The 17,566-nt window shown below is 38.1% G+C and overlaps 1 protein-coding gene across 2 annotated transcripts in view; it reads right to left on the bottom strand.

Annotated features, from left to right (window-relative positions):
• Window positions 1-17,566, bottom strand: part of LOC127419310 (MICOS complex subunit mic25a-like) — an 89,059-nt gene that overhangs the window by 65,211 nt on the left and 6,282 nt on the right. The gene's annotated exons all lie outside the window — the stretch shown is intronic.

Below are 17,566 nucleotides of genomic sequence, written 5' to 3'. Positions count from 1 at the left end.
CAGTGCAGTAAAGACAAAATACACTTATTTTCAAGATCTATTCTCTAAAAGCAAGTCGAAATATCTTATATGCTGCTTCTCAGGTGAATGCATCTTTTTTGAATATAATAAATATTATATTCAACATTCTCAGATAACAATTTATTCTTTTGCAGTATAGCTGCTAAATCAAAAATGTATTTTGTTGCAGTGTATAATGGGGCGAAGACTACCCTCTCTCACCTTTCTGTTCACTTCAATCCATCTTTAACTCACAAAAAAACAAACTCTCTCTTATTAATAAAGCTGCATATTGCCAATTTTCTTCACGATAAGAAATTGAGAGTGCCATCACGTTATAATATAGCTGCAGCAAGTGTGCGCGCTCGAGGGATGAGCGTCAAGGGAATCAGCCGGGTGTATTTTCAATCTTTACACATCGCGCAACTCATAGAGGAGGCGCTGACCTCACAGAGAAATGCAAGTTACGGAGTTTGCAGTTATTTGAACTTTATTAAAGCTATAACGCATTAAATATAACTGCATTTAAGATGTAACGCCGGGGTGTTTCCTTTAAAGACGCTCGATACGCAAGTTTTGCTTCAGTGGAGCGGCAGCTCCGGCTCCACTTATTCCACAACGAGAGTGGTTCTGTATTTACTTATTTGGAATTTTTGCATTATAATTCCCTCATACTTTGCGATCTACATCACCTGAAGCTGTTTGGAAAGTTTAGAGTGCATCTGGACAGTGAGCTGTGTAATTCTTCCTCTCCTCAGTCAGGCGAGAGCTGCAGTGCTGCTCTCGTGCGTCATCATTAGAGTTTAATCTGATCTCATGTTACGTTAAATGACATCAAACGACTATTTGACATGCACATGCAGCAGGCCCATACAGAATCTATCTTATGTTACCCCCGATTTACATTCCTTTAAATGAATATGTTTAAAGCTGAGGTTTGTAATTTCTCCACCACCAGCAGAACTCCTCCTGTCCAGAAAACTCTGTCTACCTTTGGTCTTACAAGCTGATAGTCCCATCCCAAAGTCACAGAACTGGTTGAGCCAATGTTGCTATGTTGGGTTTGACAAGACGCTTGAATAAATGCAATGTTTCGAATGCATCGTCACAGATCCAGTGTTACACTTTTAAGTTAGATCAACCATGAACGGCTTCCTTATAACTGACTTTGCTAATTAAGCTGGGATGCTAGAAAGACTTTTAACATCCAAAAATTACACAACCTGCATCAGATTTATACGCAACATGAAATGGCATATGTGACACATGTAACATTCTTAATAGACCACTTCAAGGACTTTTCATCTGTTTAAAGGAGTGACATCTGCTAGTTGTCAAACTCATTCGAAACAACAGTGGGAGCTGCTTCATTCATAGTGACTTTAACACGATTGATGTTACTAACTTTAACATGATTGTCATAAAATGTCATTATTAAAATGTGGACCATGTTGTTTAGATAGAGCATTTAGATTGCTGAATGAGCAACCACAAATGGATGTATGAACCGAGACATCTGGATATGTGCAACACTAACAACTGCAGCACACATCTTATGTCTGGTAGGTAAACAACATTTATGCCTACTAACTGTAAGTTTTAGAGGTACAGCTCTAAAATTGAATAGACCGCTCCCATTATATTGAATGAAGCTGCATAAGTCATTTACTATTACATTTAGTAATTTAGCAGATGCTTTTGTCCAAAACAACTTAAAAATGAGGAACATAAAAAGCAACTTGTCACACAATGTCAACAATATCTACAGTATCGAACTGCTTAGTTCTCAAAGTAGTTCTCGGAGTAGCTGGAGTACCAGAAAGAGACAAGAAAAGCATTTTTATAATTAAAAAAAAAGAAACCCTTCCCTTGTCTACAGGTCACACAGACAGCTTTATTGAACAGCTTAATTGATTATAATACGAGAGATCCAATGTTCCTGATCTTTCAACTGAGGAAATAACTGTAAATATCTAAACTATGATACAATTTCATCGCCTCTCTCACATAGTACGCTCAGTATGAACAACACGTCTGGATAAGTCACTTCAGGTAAATGTTTAATGTTCTTTGAGAAAATATGTTAACTCAGAGCCATATTTAAAGGATCCGGTAATGATACCAGAAATACTTCAAGGTCAGTGGTGTTCTAATTCCTTTGTTTTTGTTTACATCCTTGAATTGGTCTATAGGGCTGCAAAATGAATCGTATTTTAACCGCAATCACGGTTTCTGTCTCTCACGGCTAATTAAGCCTATCCGTCTGCGATATTAGTAAGCTAGTCATGTAAAGTTGCAACTTGCTGTTCATTTTTATAATAGGCTATGTCTACTGATGACAGACCAAATCACAAGCTCTTTCGAAGTCCATTTTCACCTCAACTGACCTATCACGCTCTCTTCAGAAGTTCGCTACATACACACTGCAGCCCAAATGTAGCACATTTCAGATACTGGTCTGAACAACCAACGCTCCTAAATTGACCCGCATGCGTATAACACCCCCTGAGCATGCGTCTAACAAACTCTGGCATGTTTATCATTTTAATGTGAATAGTGAATTGAATTGCCTTTAAAACTGTAATTAGCTGTTGTTTTTTAAGTGGATAGGACACTTAACTAACAGCCCAAAGCACACCCCATATTGTCTACATTTTATGTCCACTTTCTGCGCTTGACCAGTTAAATATCAAATGAGACATAGAAACTGAAAAAGGCCAAGAATAAATCTGCAGGGGCTCTTAAAATTCAGCTGTAATTTGGGTGCTAATGAATGTACTATGTAGTATGGAATCACTCCTCATTATGGGAGCCGCAGCAGGGCGTTTCACATGTATTTAATGAAGAGAAAGGAGAGGGTAATCTGCTCTGCTTGCTGAGGCCAAGAAGACATTCCATTGCCAACAAATGGAAGACAGGGAAAATGTTCGGGAAAACCTGTTTGGAAAAACATTTGAAAAACCTGTTTAGTGCCACAGACATTACACACTTCACCTTTAAAGCACTGTTTTATAAGCATGTATAAAGGACAATCTTTTAGTCCTTTAGAGGTGCTTATTTATAAAATGGCATTGACAAAACTAAAAGGGATTGTTACCATGATGCCAGCAGAACTGCAAACAACCTAAAATAGCTTCTTGAGGAACTTAAACCATCTCGACGACAACTCTTCGTTGAAGAAGCAAGAGTCTGTTCCCTGTTGGTCTGATGACGGTACTCATCGCTCTGTCTCAGAGAACTCTCAGAGCTTTTTGAGAGTCGCACACACTCTCGCATCTGCTCAATCGTGTGTCCTAACTACACACAGCCTTGTCATTTCTTTATTTATCCTCTTTAAATTCTCGATGGTGACAAAGCCAATCTGATGGGTGTGCTGCACTCGTGTAATGCACTGTTTGGGATCTGGAGCAGACTGATAATACTCAGGCAAGCATGAATTACACTGATAAGTCTAGAAATGAGCCCTGCTCCGAGTTGGGTTTGCCAAAAACAATGGTGTATGTGTGTGCTTGGTTATCTGTAAGGATGTAACTCAGCACACATGTAGGATAGATGCAGACTGACAGGTCATTCACATGCAAAGAAATAAAAAGACTGGAAGAATGAAGAACTGAATATGACTAAAAACACATATAGGGCAAATATAGGGATTCTTATCGTAGAGTTCTTGATTACACCTAAAGTTTCAGCATGTGGTTTTTTCGTTGTTGGGCTGAAACAAGAACCATGTACCTGTTAAAAGTAAAATCGGATTTAGATGGTAAAATCTTTCACTCACACATCATGTTATAAACCATAATTAAAACTGCTCATTTCAATTCATTACAACCTCTGGTAATGATAATCCACAATTAAATGCTCTTCCCATATGAAAAGTGCAGATAACAGTACCACCAGACGGCTATTGATTAACCTGTGTCACACGAAAAATGGATTCAAGTTAATTTAATTTAACTTTGAGTTTTGGAGGCTATGTGACAGAAATACACTATATGTAACAGTTCTGCATTCACAAATTCATCAATCTGGATCTGTTGCATCCTGCAGTGAGTCTTCATACTCCGTCGTCCCCTCTAGGTTGAATGTGCTGCATTGCCATCTGATATCCATGCACAGCTTCCCTCTTGCTTTCCACATCTATTTACTCATCTTCGTTTATTTAACACATAGCTCCCGGCTTTGCAATAAATTAGCATTTAATATTCAAACTGACTACTCAGAACGCACGCTGCACTGGTTGTCTGGGGAGGAAAGGAAGGTCCACTTGCTTTTCTCGTGCTGCTGCCATGAATAATTTCTTTGATTTCTTATCTGAGCCCGATCCAACCACTGTGCTGCGAGAGCCGAAAGGCCTGAGCGGCGATGTCATTTTCGAGCCGGGTCTTGAACGTGATATTGATGACATGAGGGGAGAGAGATTAGAGCAGCAAGACAAATCTAGAGAACCTATTTGACAGAGGGTCGGGATTCGTTCGGGAGAGACACAAGGATCAGCCCTCCCGGGATGGTCAAATGCTCACAAGGTCTAAAAATTTTATATGCCCATCTTCCTTTATTGAATGCCGTGTAAAGCTTACAGCCAGTGCTCATAATCCTGAATGCTTTCAGGGTCAACAGTCCCTAAATGATACCTTTCCCCATCATCTAGAGCAATCATTGTTGCAGTCATCTCTTAAAATGCTCAAGGCATCCTGCAAAAAAACAGCTGTGGCCTTGGGGTTATCGAATGTGGTAAAGACATGTCCAAGGCAAACCAGCCTTCCATTTCATCATTTGAATTTCCTGTCTCCTTTCTAATTTTGCGTTATTTAAAAGTGACAAAAATAGTCCAAAAAACAGACAAATTCAGCCTCTTTCTAAAACTGCTCAAGACAATGCTTAAGACAACAAGAAATCAATATTAGAGTTGATTTTGGTCTATCAGCATTTGCTTTGAGGCCATATGCTAGTGCACTGCAGGGGTTTTCAAACTGGTGTTCAGGGACCCCCAGGGGACCGCAAGGAGGTGCTAGGGGGTCCGAAAAAAAAAAAGTGTAAAGTTACAATTTTATAGAATTTTGACGACATTTTTACTGTGTCATTCTGCTTTCTAAAGACTGGTCAGAAATCCTGAAATTAAAGGAATAGTTCAACCGATGGAGTCCAACACTTTCAAGCTCTAAAAAAGACAATGAGTTGTATAGATTACCTTTATGCTGCCTTTATGTCCTTTTTTGGGGGCTTCAAACTGTTGGACCCCATTGAGTTGCATTTTATGGACGAAAGCACAGCATACCTCCATCAACATACACTATGGCCAAAAGTTTGTGGACACCATATGTGCTTGATGAACATTTGATTTCAAAACCTTAGGCATCAATTTCCCCCTTTGCTGTAATAACAGCTTCCACTCTTTTGGGAAGGCTTTCCACTATACTGTATGTAGTAACATGGCTGCAGGGATTTGCTATCATTCAGACACAAGGCTATCAGTGAGGTCAGGAACTGATGTTGGTCGATGGGGCCTGACTTACAGTTGCTGTTCCAGTTCACCCCAAAAGTGATCAGTGGGGTTCAGGTCTGGGCTTTGTGCAGGCCAGTCAATTTCTTCCACGCCAGACACAGTAAACCATTTCTTTATGGACCTCACTTTGTTCACAGGGGCATTGTCATGCTGGAACAGAAAAGGGCTATCCCCAAACAGCTGCCACAAATTTGGAAGCACACAAAGCCCAAGCCATTACATAAAGAAACATTAAGATTTTACTTTACTGGATTTAATGGAGTAACCAAATTCGTTAATTAGAAGGGGGTGTCTACAAACTTTTGGCCATATAGTGTATCTTTGGTTGTGTACAGCAGAAGAAAAAGTCATAAAAGTTTGAGATGGCAAAGGTGAGTGATGAAGAGTTGTTATTTTTGGGTGAACGATTCCTTTAATCATGATAATTTATTCTATTGATGGCCATCGTTTTTAACAGTAAGAAAAAAAAATTCTGGATAGGGATCCTTATTATGAAAAATATATTTCTTATGGCCAATTGTTCATTTCTCCTTCCTTGTAGTGAACAACATACTATCAAGAATTGTCTAGAGGAGGGATCGGCAACCTATGGCACGCGGAGGTGTAGTCATTGGCACGGCAGCAACGACGAGAGAGGAGTAGACCATTTTATTTATATAAATTCCGCACCTGCATTCCAATCTACATCTTGATGTAATCCTTCCTCATGATCACGCAGTGTGTTTTCATGAGCTGAATGGGAGGCTAAACAAAAAGTTAAAATGTTACGGGACTGCAGTATACCCAACAGACTCGTGCAGCGCGTGCAATCCATTCGCACATCATGAGCCGGCAGTGCTTCACTTTCAGTTAATCGCGCGAGTAAACACGCCTGCTTTGCTTTGGTCTGCGCGGATGATAGCCTACATTCCGTGTTTCATTTGTTTCTTTTTGCTTTCAGAACAACACGTCATATAATAAGGAAAACACCACTATTAATCCTTGAAATTTCCAACCCAGCATACAGATACACTAGGGATGTGCCCGAAGCCGAATACCTTACTCGGAAAGGCACCGATAATGACTTCAAAACGAATAACAGATTCATCCGAATAATATACAAAAATATTCATTTGACTGATTATCCAAAAAGCACAAGGATAAAGCGACATTTTAAATAAACATATCCAAAATTACAATGAATTTATGAATCTGTGCAGCCAATATTTCTAAAGTGTAAACCTTTTAAATGAAAATGTGCACGTTGTGATTTCAGATCGGATGGCATCAATCTCGACTGTTTGCGGTCTCTGTTAATTGTGCGCATCTGGAGTTTGTCAAGTGTAACATTAATTAAGGTATGACATCATATACACTTTCCACTTCTTGAAATGTATATGTTAATGTGATATGTGATTCTCATGTATTTACTGACTAAACCTGAGCGCAAGTGATGATTTCACATCAGAGTTCGTCTATCCGTCTCAAAGTTGACCACATTTATATTCACATCAGCGATTAAGGAAATTTTCTGGTTAAGAATTAAATCCGAAAAAAATAAGTTAAAATGCTCCATAAAGGTTTAAATGCTCCATATTCATCTGAATATTCCTCCTTATGTAAAACAAAGAAACTGAAATATGCTTTTCTTCTTCTTTAAACTGTGCTAAATTTTAAAATGTTAAGTGTTCTTGAACTCTGGTAAGGCGCTATATAAATTTAACATTATAGTTAGTATTATATTATTATTATTATTATTATTATTATTATTATTTAACTAAATAATGGCATTCTATCGTAAAAAATCCTGATAGACTTATGGGACTTTCACCTGTTTGTAGGCTATACTGATTTTATTTTAATTTATTTTAATGTTTGAATCTGTATTTATTATTCACTGCAAAAATGTGTGCTTGACATTTCATACTTTGCTTGACACATCTTGCCTCCAGATAATGTTGTTATACATGCACAGACAAATGAAAATTCTGTTTCATGCAGATATTAATATCTGAAATATCAGGAGAAACCACAACATATTCCACAGTTAATGTAGCCTACAAATTCAGCTCCATCTGGTAAGAAAAAAAAAATATATATATATATAATAATTTTTAAATAATAATTGTATATTATTATTATTATTATTATTATTATTATGAAAAGGCATATACAAGGCATATTTTATTAATAGAAATACTCTAAATGTAAGAGTAATACTTAAAAATGGCCGTTTCATTTAGTTTTGGCACACTTCCGGATTAAACCCAGTCCACACCCGGTTCAATCCGAATACAGAGACAGATACAGATAATTTTGTCATATGAACAGATACAGATACAAATCCAGATAATGGCTCCACTACACACCCCTAAGGTACACCCTCCTTAAACCATAGTCACACTCAAAATTCCATTAAACGATTAAAAGAGAAAACATAAACCCACATCATTTGTCGATTTAAAATATAAATTAAACCTGGAAATAAACACTGCATATTTAATTTTAGGATTTTGCAGTTGCGATTCACCGAAAAGGGCTAAATAGTTGATCGGCTTGTGATGCGCGAATGGCTTGCATGCACAGCGTGAGTTTCGTCACACTTGAATAGTGTTTAGTCTCCCATTCAGCTGATGAAAACATGCTGCGTGATCATGAGGATTACATCAAGCTGTAGATTGGAATGCAGGTGCGAAAAACTTCATATAAATAAAATATCCTGCTACTCTCTCGCTGTTGCTTGCGTGCCCTCTGCATAATTTTGAAACATTTATGACATAATAAGAAATATTAAAGATTCCACACAATTTCATGATCAGTAATCAGGGCTCGACAATAAGGACTGCCCGATGGTCCAGGGCCAGCATGAGAGAGATTCGGGCCAGTTGCCCAATCAGGCTAGTGCTGCATTTATAACATTAGTGCAAGCAAACAACAAGCGAGAGAGCACAAAAATTACACTGAGCAAACAAAGTATTGTAACCGACGAGGGAGCGTGATTCTATTTAGCTTGCAAAGATGTGCGAGCGCATAATATACTAGATGCGTCAAGGCACTGTCACGTGAGCGCATACTTCTACACTGTAAACCCAAAAGTTGTCATTACTGTAAAAATCAAGTTAGCTTAATTAAGTATTACTTGAAATGTCAAGTTTTGGACTCATAACGCAAATATTTAAGTTCATTGAACTTATTTTTCTTAAAAATCCATAGACTTAAGATTTGAAGTGTTAATAACTCAAACTATTGAGTACAAAATTGAGGATACGGGGAATACCCACAATCCCTTGCGCTTGAATTATGTTTCTTTGGTCAGAGGGAATAGATTGGGGAATTTAAATAATTGTTATTAAGAATTCATAGATGTTTTAGCTCTTTTGTTGTATTAGTTATGCTTTGTTGCAAATAGATGTTTGGTGTAATGACACCATTAGGGTGATCAGTGTCTCTTTAGTCAAGTTGGACCCTGGTCACACTATCTCAGTTCTCTTTGTGCATGTGCAGAAATTAAATAATTCTGTAAAGAATTATTTAATAACTGACCTAGAATCAGTTATCATCTTTATTTGAGCTGTGTTGTTGTTTGATCTAAAATTGAATCAATTAAATTAAAATGTACAACAGTAGAAACAACAATATCTAAATTCAAATCTGAGTTAAGTCTACTTGCATGTAGTTAACTGAACTTAAATAGTTAAGTTCACTCTACTTGAAAACCAAGTTAATTGATCTTAAATACTCAAGTTTTGGGAGACCCCATTACTCAGTGGAATTGAGGGAATGAGTTTACCCAATCAGATGAGTGCAATGAACTTATTAGGGTTTTCAGTGTATAGGACTGAAAATCCATGTCTCTCCATGCATGTCTCATCATCATCTCTCTCTGTGCAGCGTAGACTGTTTAACGTGCATGTGCTCTCGTAAAGGGACAGAGCGCTAGTTTTATTCCCACTGTAAAAAAACAAAACAAATTCTCTCTCATTAATTCGCCTTCAGAGATGACGCACCGAATGAAACGAAATAACCTTAGGTAACGGCCAGTTATACACGTGCATGGAAATCACGAGCTGCTCAGTATCCAAAATGTAAGTATACATTTAATTAGGTAATGTTTCAAAACGTAAACGTTAATTCGACATGATAATGGTGTTTGATATGAAAAGAAGCAAAATCACTATGGCTATTAGGCTATTATTATCAGAGCTGTTCAGCTGCAGGGTGAAGATAAATATTTAAAACAGTCTACTTCATATCATCCTCATAAAACACCTGTTAAATGTCTCATTTCTGGACCATACAAGTATTTTTGTTTTTGTGCTTTGTATATCAGTCTGTGTTGGTATTGTTTGGGCTGTCTGATTTTATGTTTAGGCTATATCCACATTCTTAATTCATAGATTAGGCCTAATATCTACCAACTGTATATTACACATTATCACAACAGATTTAGTAGCAAGGTCTCCTCTCTCAGGGATTCATATGTTTATTACATTCAGCCAATAATCAAATCTTTAACTCAGTGACTAAATCTTTGATCCTGTGTGTGAAAACACTACACATGGCCTAAAGTTGCATGACAGCATGACATGCAGGATCACGGGTAAATGCTGATAATATCATTTGAAATGAAAAAAACAAAACAAAAAAAACAATTAAATTAGAAAAAATGCAAAATGGAAAAGTGGACTCAATCTTCAGAAAAATTTGGCACAGCCATTGACCAGTAAAATAAAAAAAAAAAAATGGCACTCCATATTAAAAAGGTTGCCGACCCCTGGTCTAGAGATTCTCCTCCTAACTGTTGGTTTTAGCTTGCTAAATCCGGGTTGTTAGCATTATTCTAATAATGGGTAAAAATAATATGCTGTCAACATAATACCAAATATTTTAATATTTTAATTATTTTTTTGCCTTTATTAAAATGGCAATATAAAAGCCAATTATTTAATTTTGCGAACAACTTTATAATAACATGCCTCACATACAAACAGATCTACGTGCAAATATCCAGCTGCCATTATATATTAGGGGGGAAAAATATTTTTGTCTTTCTCTTCTGGAAAAGAGGGACCAAAAATCTTGATTCATCTTGCTCTCTAGAATGAGAATGTCCTTCCCTTTAATAGCACCTGCAACCATCAAGCACGCAGCAAAATCATGATTCATGGCTGTGTGGTAAATAAAGCACATTGGTTATTCAACGAAAAACGGGACAAGACCTTTGAAATGTCACAAAACATCCTATCTCAATAGGAAATATGTCAACACAACAAAGAAAAATGCTTGCATTAAAAAAACAGCGCGCGCGCACACACACACAAACACACACATTGAGCCTTGATGCTCACATGGGAAACACAGGTTTAAATCCCACCTGCAATGTGTCCCAATCCCATTCCGGCTTTCCGTCCTCAAATAATTTTGTGTCTCCTCTCTAGTTTTGCTGGAAATAAAAGTAATAACTAGCAAATTCTACACAACTTCATCGTAATCAATGCCTTTTTGAAACCAACATGAAAAAGACAAGAAAATCATTCTGACACAAAGATGCTTAGCTGTGATGCACTGAAAAAAAAAAAAGCCCCTCTGACAGAGTAATAAGTAAACACTTGCAAACACAGAGACAACACAAGACCTAATCCTGCACCTAATTCCCTCTTATCCCAATCTCCTGCTCGAACAGTGACGCTAGAATGGAAAGAGGGGAGCAAGGAGCACGGGATAACATCTATGCACTCCACCTGCCCACCGCGGGCCCCGCTGGCAATTACCTGAGCTCTGGCCTGGCGTGAGCTCACAGAGCACGGGAGTCTTAATGGCTTTGCATGCAGGAAGATGTCAGGCCTGAGATTACAATTACTGATACCTGCTACCACACCATCTCTCTTCTCGCTCTCTCTTTCTCTCCCTACAGCAGATTTCTCACACTGAGCTCCTCTGATAAACTGCACAGCAAGAAGAGATGAAGAAGTAAATAAACGTACAAATGGTTAAGAAGGTGGAGGTCTGGGGGCCTGGGTAGCTCAGCAAGTAAAGACACTGACTACCACCCTGGAGTCACGAGTTCCAATCCAGGGCGTGCTGAGTGACTCCAGTCAGGTCTCCTTAGCAAACCAAATTGGCCCGGTTACTAGGGAGGGTAGAGTCACATGGGGTAACCTCCTCGTGGTCGCTATGATGTGTGGTTCTTGCTCTCGTTGGGGTGCATGGTGAGTTGTGCGTGGATGCCGCGGAGAATAGCGTGAATCCACCACATGAGCTATGTCTCCATGGTAACGCGCTCAACAAGCCACATGATTAGATGCACAGATTGACGGTCTCAAACGCGGAGGCAACTGAGATTCGTCCTCCGCCACCCAGATTGAGGCGAGTCACTACGCCACCACGAGGACCTAGAGTTAAAAGGGTGGAGGTCTATGCTTATTGTGATTATGTTTAAGAGGAGAAATGTTGATGCTTGGAATACAGCTCAACAGTCTGATTTTCGAAGTTAAAATCCCATTCATTTTCTTTATAGGCGAATTGATTTTTAAGGGTAAATTATAAACCTTTTAAGACAGACCTACTGTGAACTCCGAGTTTGTTAAAGGGTTTGTTTACCCAAAAATGAAAATTCTCTCATGATTTATTTACCTTTAAGCCATCACCGATGTGTATGACTTTCCTTCTTCAGCAGAACCGAAGTGAAGATTTTTAGAAGCAGACTTCAGCTCTGTAGGTCCTTATAATGTAAGTAAACAGGTGCCATCAGGCTTCTGGCTGTTTGACGGTCCAAAAGGCATATTTAAGCAGCATAAATGTAATCCACACGACTCCTGTTGATCAATTAATGTCTTCTGAAGCAAATCGATAGGTTGGTGTAAGAAACAAAACGATAATTAAAACTTTTTTAACTTTAAATCCTTGCTTCCAGTGCTGGGATGCTGTTTGAAATTAACTAACTCTTGCATTCCTCTGTTGTGTACTAAGCATGTGCTTCCGACTCCTCGTATGAACGCGCCATTGCGCTTATGTCATTGATGCGTCAACTGTTGGCAGGAAGCGATTTTTTAAAGATAATTACATTTTAATTATCGATTTATGTTTTACACAAACCTATTGATTTGCTTCAGAACACATTACTTGATCAACAGAGTCATGTGGATTACTTTTATGCTGCCTAAATATGCCTTTTGGATCGTCAAACAGCCAGCAGACTGATGGCACCCATTTACATACATTGTGGACAAACTGAGCTGAAATCTGCTTATAAAATCTTCATTTCAGTTCTGCTGAAGAAGGAGAGTCATACACATCTGGGATGGCTTAAAAGTAAATCATGAACAGATTTTCATTTTTGGGTGAACTATCCCTTTAATCAAAGGTTTATACTTCTGTTGAAGCCATCAGTACACATTATTTAAGAATCATGTTTAATAGGAGGACTTTCTGGGAAAAAACTACATTGTCCATGCATGGGCGGAGCTAAGGGGAGGCCAGGGGTGGTCGTGGCCACCATGGACTGGAGCCTGTCCACCCCACTCGCAATTGCCATTTTTAGTCATTTTTTGTCTTGGGCACAATTTAGTTAGTCTTTCTACACCAACAACCACTATATTTTTCTATGTATTTGTTTGGCATCTTAACAATAAAAAACATTATTTGAATGCCTCAACTTCTCAATAACAAACAATTAACTTGATATGAAAAAAGAAAAGTAAAAGCAAATAAAAAAATATACAGTATAAACAACAAAAATAATAAAATAAAATAAAAAAAATTCCACCAAAATTTTAGCGCTATTTTATCCTAATTACATCATTCGCAATGCTTCATGGGATTCTAGTTTATTCTGAGGCAAAAGCACCCCACCCCTCAAAATAAAACTCTCAGAATGATAAAAGCATGCATTTGCACCAGCAGACCGAAAGAATAAATGCCTGACAGCTTTAAGTCTGTCTTGCCATTCCATTTACACATTCTCACTTTGAGAAAGAACTTGAACAAAAAGAACAAAAAGAGTTGACTATTACAAATCAGGCTGAATTTAAATACTGTAACAATGAATCCCACTGACACATTTCACAATACGAATTAGCGCTGAAAATTCATGGAGACCTGATTGTACTGAGACTTGCTTGAAAAGCAACGGCATTGTCTTAAAGAGCTATTCTGCCATCTAGTGTCTAACAACAGGATTTACACTGTTATTTTACATATATTTGTTGTCTTCCAAGAATCATGTGAATACAACAAGAAAGTATTTGTAAAAACTACAGAACAGTCAGACTTTTATACCATTGTGAATTTTGGTGATGACTAAAATAGACTAAATCTGAATAAGTCCCTAAACGACAGTGCTGAATATAATGAACCATGCTCACAGGAAGCTCTACACTGCCATCACTCCGTTCACATGCAGATGTTAAGCTCTATGTAATGATGTCACAACATTGGCACATACACTCAAAAATCAGATATGAAAAAAAAAATCATTCATCTGACATAAAATCAGATATGAGAGGCTGGAGAAAGACCAGAGCCCTTATCGTGGATAGATAAGCCAGGAACAGGAGCACTCAGATTATTTTAGCATATCTCATGCATAAGTAACATCTGAGCTCAAGGAGCGGGCGGGCAGCTCGGCAGCAAATGTGTAGCACTGTTAATGAGACAAGCTTTTTAATGGAACTGTGGAAAGAGAGTGCCAAATGCAAATGCAGCTTCTCACCTCTCACCGCCAGCAGGCCAGAGAATGGCATTAATGCATTTAAAAGCCAAAAAAATTAGCCACAACCCCCCTCTCTATCCCTTTGTCTCTGTATTTTTTATTCATCTTGTGAAGGCTTGTAATGTACAGCGAGATCCCATGGAGGGCATCCGCACAGGCATTGACAGATGGAGAAATGCAGGAAGGCAGGAGATGAACAGAGCGTGAATGGTGCATTTCACAGGATGACTGTTACAGTAGCCAAAGTGAGAGTGCAAGGGGCGGGGGTGACACATTATTGCATTTTAATATATTCTTACAGTGCTCTTTCTGTTAGACAGTGTCTTAAGACAACAATTATCATACCAGATAGTAACGAATGGAAAAACTGCAACAAAAGCATTAGAGTGGAAGCCTATGGAGTGCAACAGTGCTGGACACTTTTTCAGTCATCTTGGTTCCATGCTTTTCCCATTCATTTGTTTTCCATAGGGATTTCAGAAAATTCTTCATAAGCCGAGTTCTAAGCCACAAACAAACCAGTTCTAAGGTGAATCACAACATTGAAAACTTTAAGCAAAAAAGTATTTGAAAATTTGGGCAAAAAGACAAAGGTGGAAGATTGTGTACGATACTTAAAGGAATAATTCACTCAAAAATGAAATTTCTCTCACCATTTACACACACTCATGCCATCCCAGATGTGTGTCTCTCTTTCTTCTGCTGAACACAAACAAAGATTTTTTGAAGAATATTTCAGCTGTGTAGGTCCTCACAATGCAAGTGAATGGTTGCCAGAAATTTGAAGCTCCAAAAAGCACAAAATGACTAAATGTAATCCATACAACTCCTGTGGTTGAACCCACATCTTCAGAATTGAAATGATGGGCGTGGATGAGAAAACGATCAATATTTATGTCCTTTTTTACAATAAATTCTCCCCCCTGCCCAGTAAGTGGCGTTAAACAAAGAATGCGAATCGCCAAAAAAAATAAAAGATGCAGAATGTGAAAGAGGAGACTGATAGTAAAAAAGGACTTATAAGTATATTGATCTTAATATTGCTCTGTTTCTCACCTTCACCAATCACATCGCTTCGGAAGACATGGATTAAACCACTGGAGTCATATGGATTACTTTTATGCTGCCTTTATGTGCTTTTGGAGCTTTACAATTTTGGTACCCATTTACTTGCATTGTATGGACCTACAGAGCTGAAATCTTCTTCTAAAAATCTTTGTTTGTGTTCAGCAGAAGAAGGAAAGTCATACACATCTGTGATGGCATGAGGGTGACTAAATGATGAAAGAATTTTCATTATTGGGTGAACTCTTCCTTTAAACTACAATCCCATGATGCATTGTAAATTTTGTAATTGAATTAAAAACGATGGAAAATATCAAACTATTATTTTAAAGTTGTTAAGTATACTGGAATCAATTAAAGTAAATTGCAAAATATTCACATGTGTCTTTCACAGTGCGTCACAAGAGCTCTTTTGCTGCACTTTGTTCAGCCAGATTCTCTGATTGGTGAATTTACCCCCACAGGATCATGGGTAGTGTAGTTTTTCACCAGGAATTGCACTATTAAATATGATTCTTTTTCAAAATAAAGAACTAACGCAGTCTGATGTCTTCAGCAGAAGTATATACAGCATCACTGATTAACAACAGAAGGTCTGTCTTTCATGGCTTATATTACCGTTGATAATCCCTTCCCTCAATGCCCTAATGAAAAAAGTGAATGGGATTTTTCTTTTTGGAACCAGACAGTTGCACTCTGTAGGGCTGTTCACACCAAGATGAAAAACAAAAAAAGTAAAACAGAAACAAAGCTAAGCTATTCGCACCAAAAGAAAAATATTCGTCGGGCTGAACAAAAACGTACTCTCACGGGACAAAATTGAATTCCCTGTGTAAATGGGTCCATAGGAAAGAACTGTTTGGATTTAAAGCCTTGTTCACACCGAATCTTATCTTAAAGCGTGAACAGGCCTTATCTTATCTAAACGCGAAACTATTCACAGCAAGAGGGAACAAAAATTGAATTGGGATAAAAAATAAAAAAAACTTGCTCTGTCATTAGACAATTTCTTGTTGGCAGAGTGAATAGGTGCAAAAAAATGAATTTTTTCCATTTAAGGTTATTTGCATTAAGTATTTGCTAGCAGAGTCTCATCTTTGATTATTCTTTACCTACATTTTTTACAAGAGCACAACATTTTTACTCTACATACACTCAAATTTGTAAAAGGATAATCAAAGATGAGACTCCGCAAGCAAATACTTTAAAAAATAACCTTAAATGGAAAAAATATTTATCCAACAAAGCACCCCACAACATGATGCTGCCACCCCCATGCTTCACGGATGGAATGGTGTTCTTCAGCTTGCAAGCCTCCTCCAAACATAACGATGGTCATTATGGCCAAACAGTTACATTTTTGTTTCATAAGACCAAAGGAAATTTCTCCAAAAAGTACAATCTTTGTCCCCATGTGCACATGCAAACTGTAATCTGGATTTTTTTATGGAGGTTTTGGAGCTGTGGCTTCTTCCTTGCTGAGCAGCCTTTCAGGTTATGTCGATATAGGACTCGTTTTACTGTGGATATAGATACTTGTCTACCTTTTTCCTCCAGCATCTTCACAAGGTCCTTCACAAGGCTGTTGTTCTGGGATTGATTTGCACTTTTCGCATCAAACTACGTTTATCTCTAGGAGACAGAATGCGTCTCCTTCCTGAGCGGTATGATGGCTGCGTGGTCCCATGGTGTTTATACTTGCGTACTATTGTTTGTGCAGATGAACGTGGTACCTTCAGGCCTTTAGAAATTGCTCCCAAGGATGAACCAGACTTGTGGAGGTCCAAAAAAAAATTCTGAGGTATTGGCTGATTTCTTTTGATTTTCCCATGATGTCAAGTACTTACAAATAAAACTGAGCAAACAGGAACTATGCGCATGCCAAAAAACATTCAGACACAATTCAACTCCACTTCTGAACAATAAACCAAGTAAGATGTGTCTTTGCAAAATCTGGGTCTTGAAGCAAAACCAGATGAGAATCGCATGGTGCGACAGATAACACATCAGTACAGAAATCCACACAAACCGATCAATCTAAGGGCTCAGTTGACATCTAGGCATGTTCACACATCTGCTAATAAGACACTAAGTTTGGACAAGACAAATGTTCAAGGATTGAGCCATAATTACCTTTACAACATTCCTCCACACACACACACACACACACACACACACACACACACACACACACACACACACACACACACACACACACACACACACACACACACACACACACACATATATTGCACACTCTTTAAATTTTCAGCCTAAGGGAAGCTTTTCTATTAAGTGTCCAGTACATG

The sequence above is a fragment of the Myxocyprinus asiaticus genome, chromosome 28, assembly GCF_019703515.2.
Source record: "Myxocyprinus asiaticus isolate MX2 ecotype Aquarium Trade chromosome 28, UBuf_Myxa_2, whole genome shotgun sequence".
NCBI lineage: Eukaryota > Metazoa > Chordata > Actinopteri > Cypriniformes > Catostomidae > Myxocyprinus > Myxocyprinus asiaticus.
This window is presented reverse-complemented; position numbering and strand designations above follow the sequence as displayed.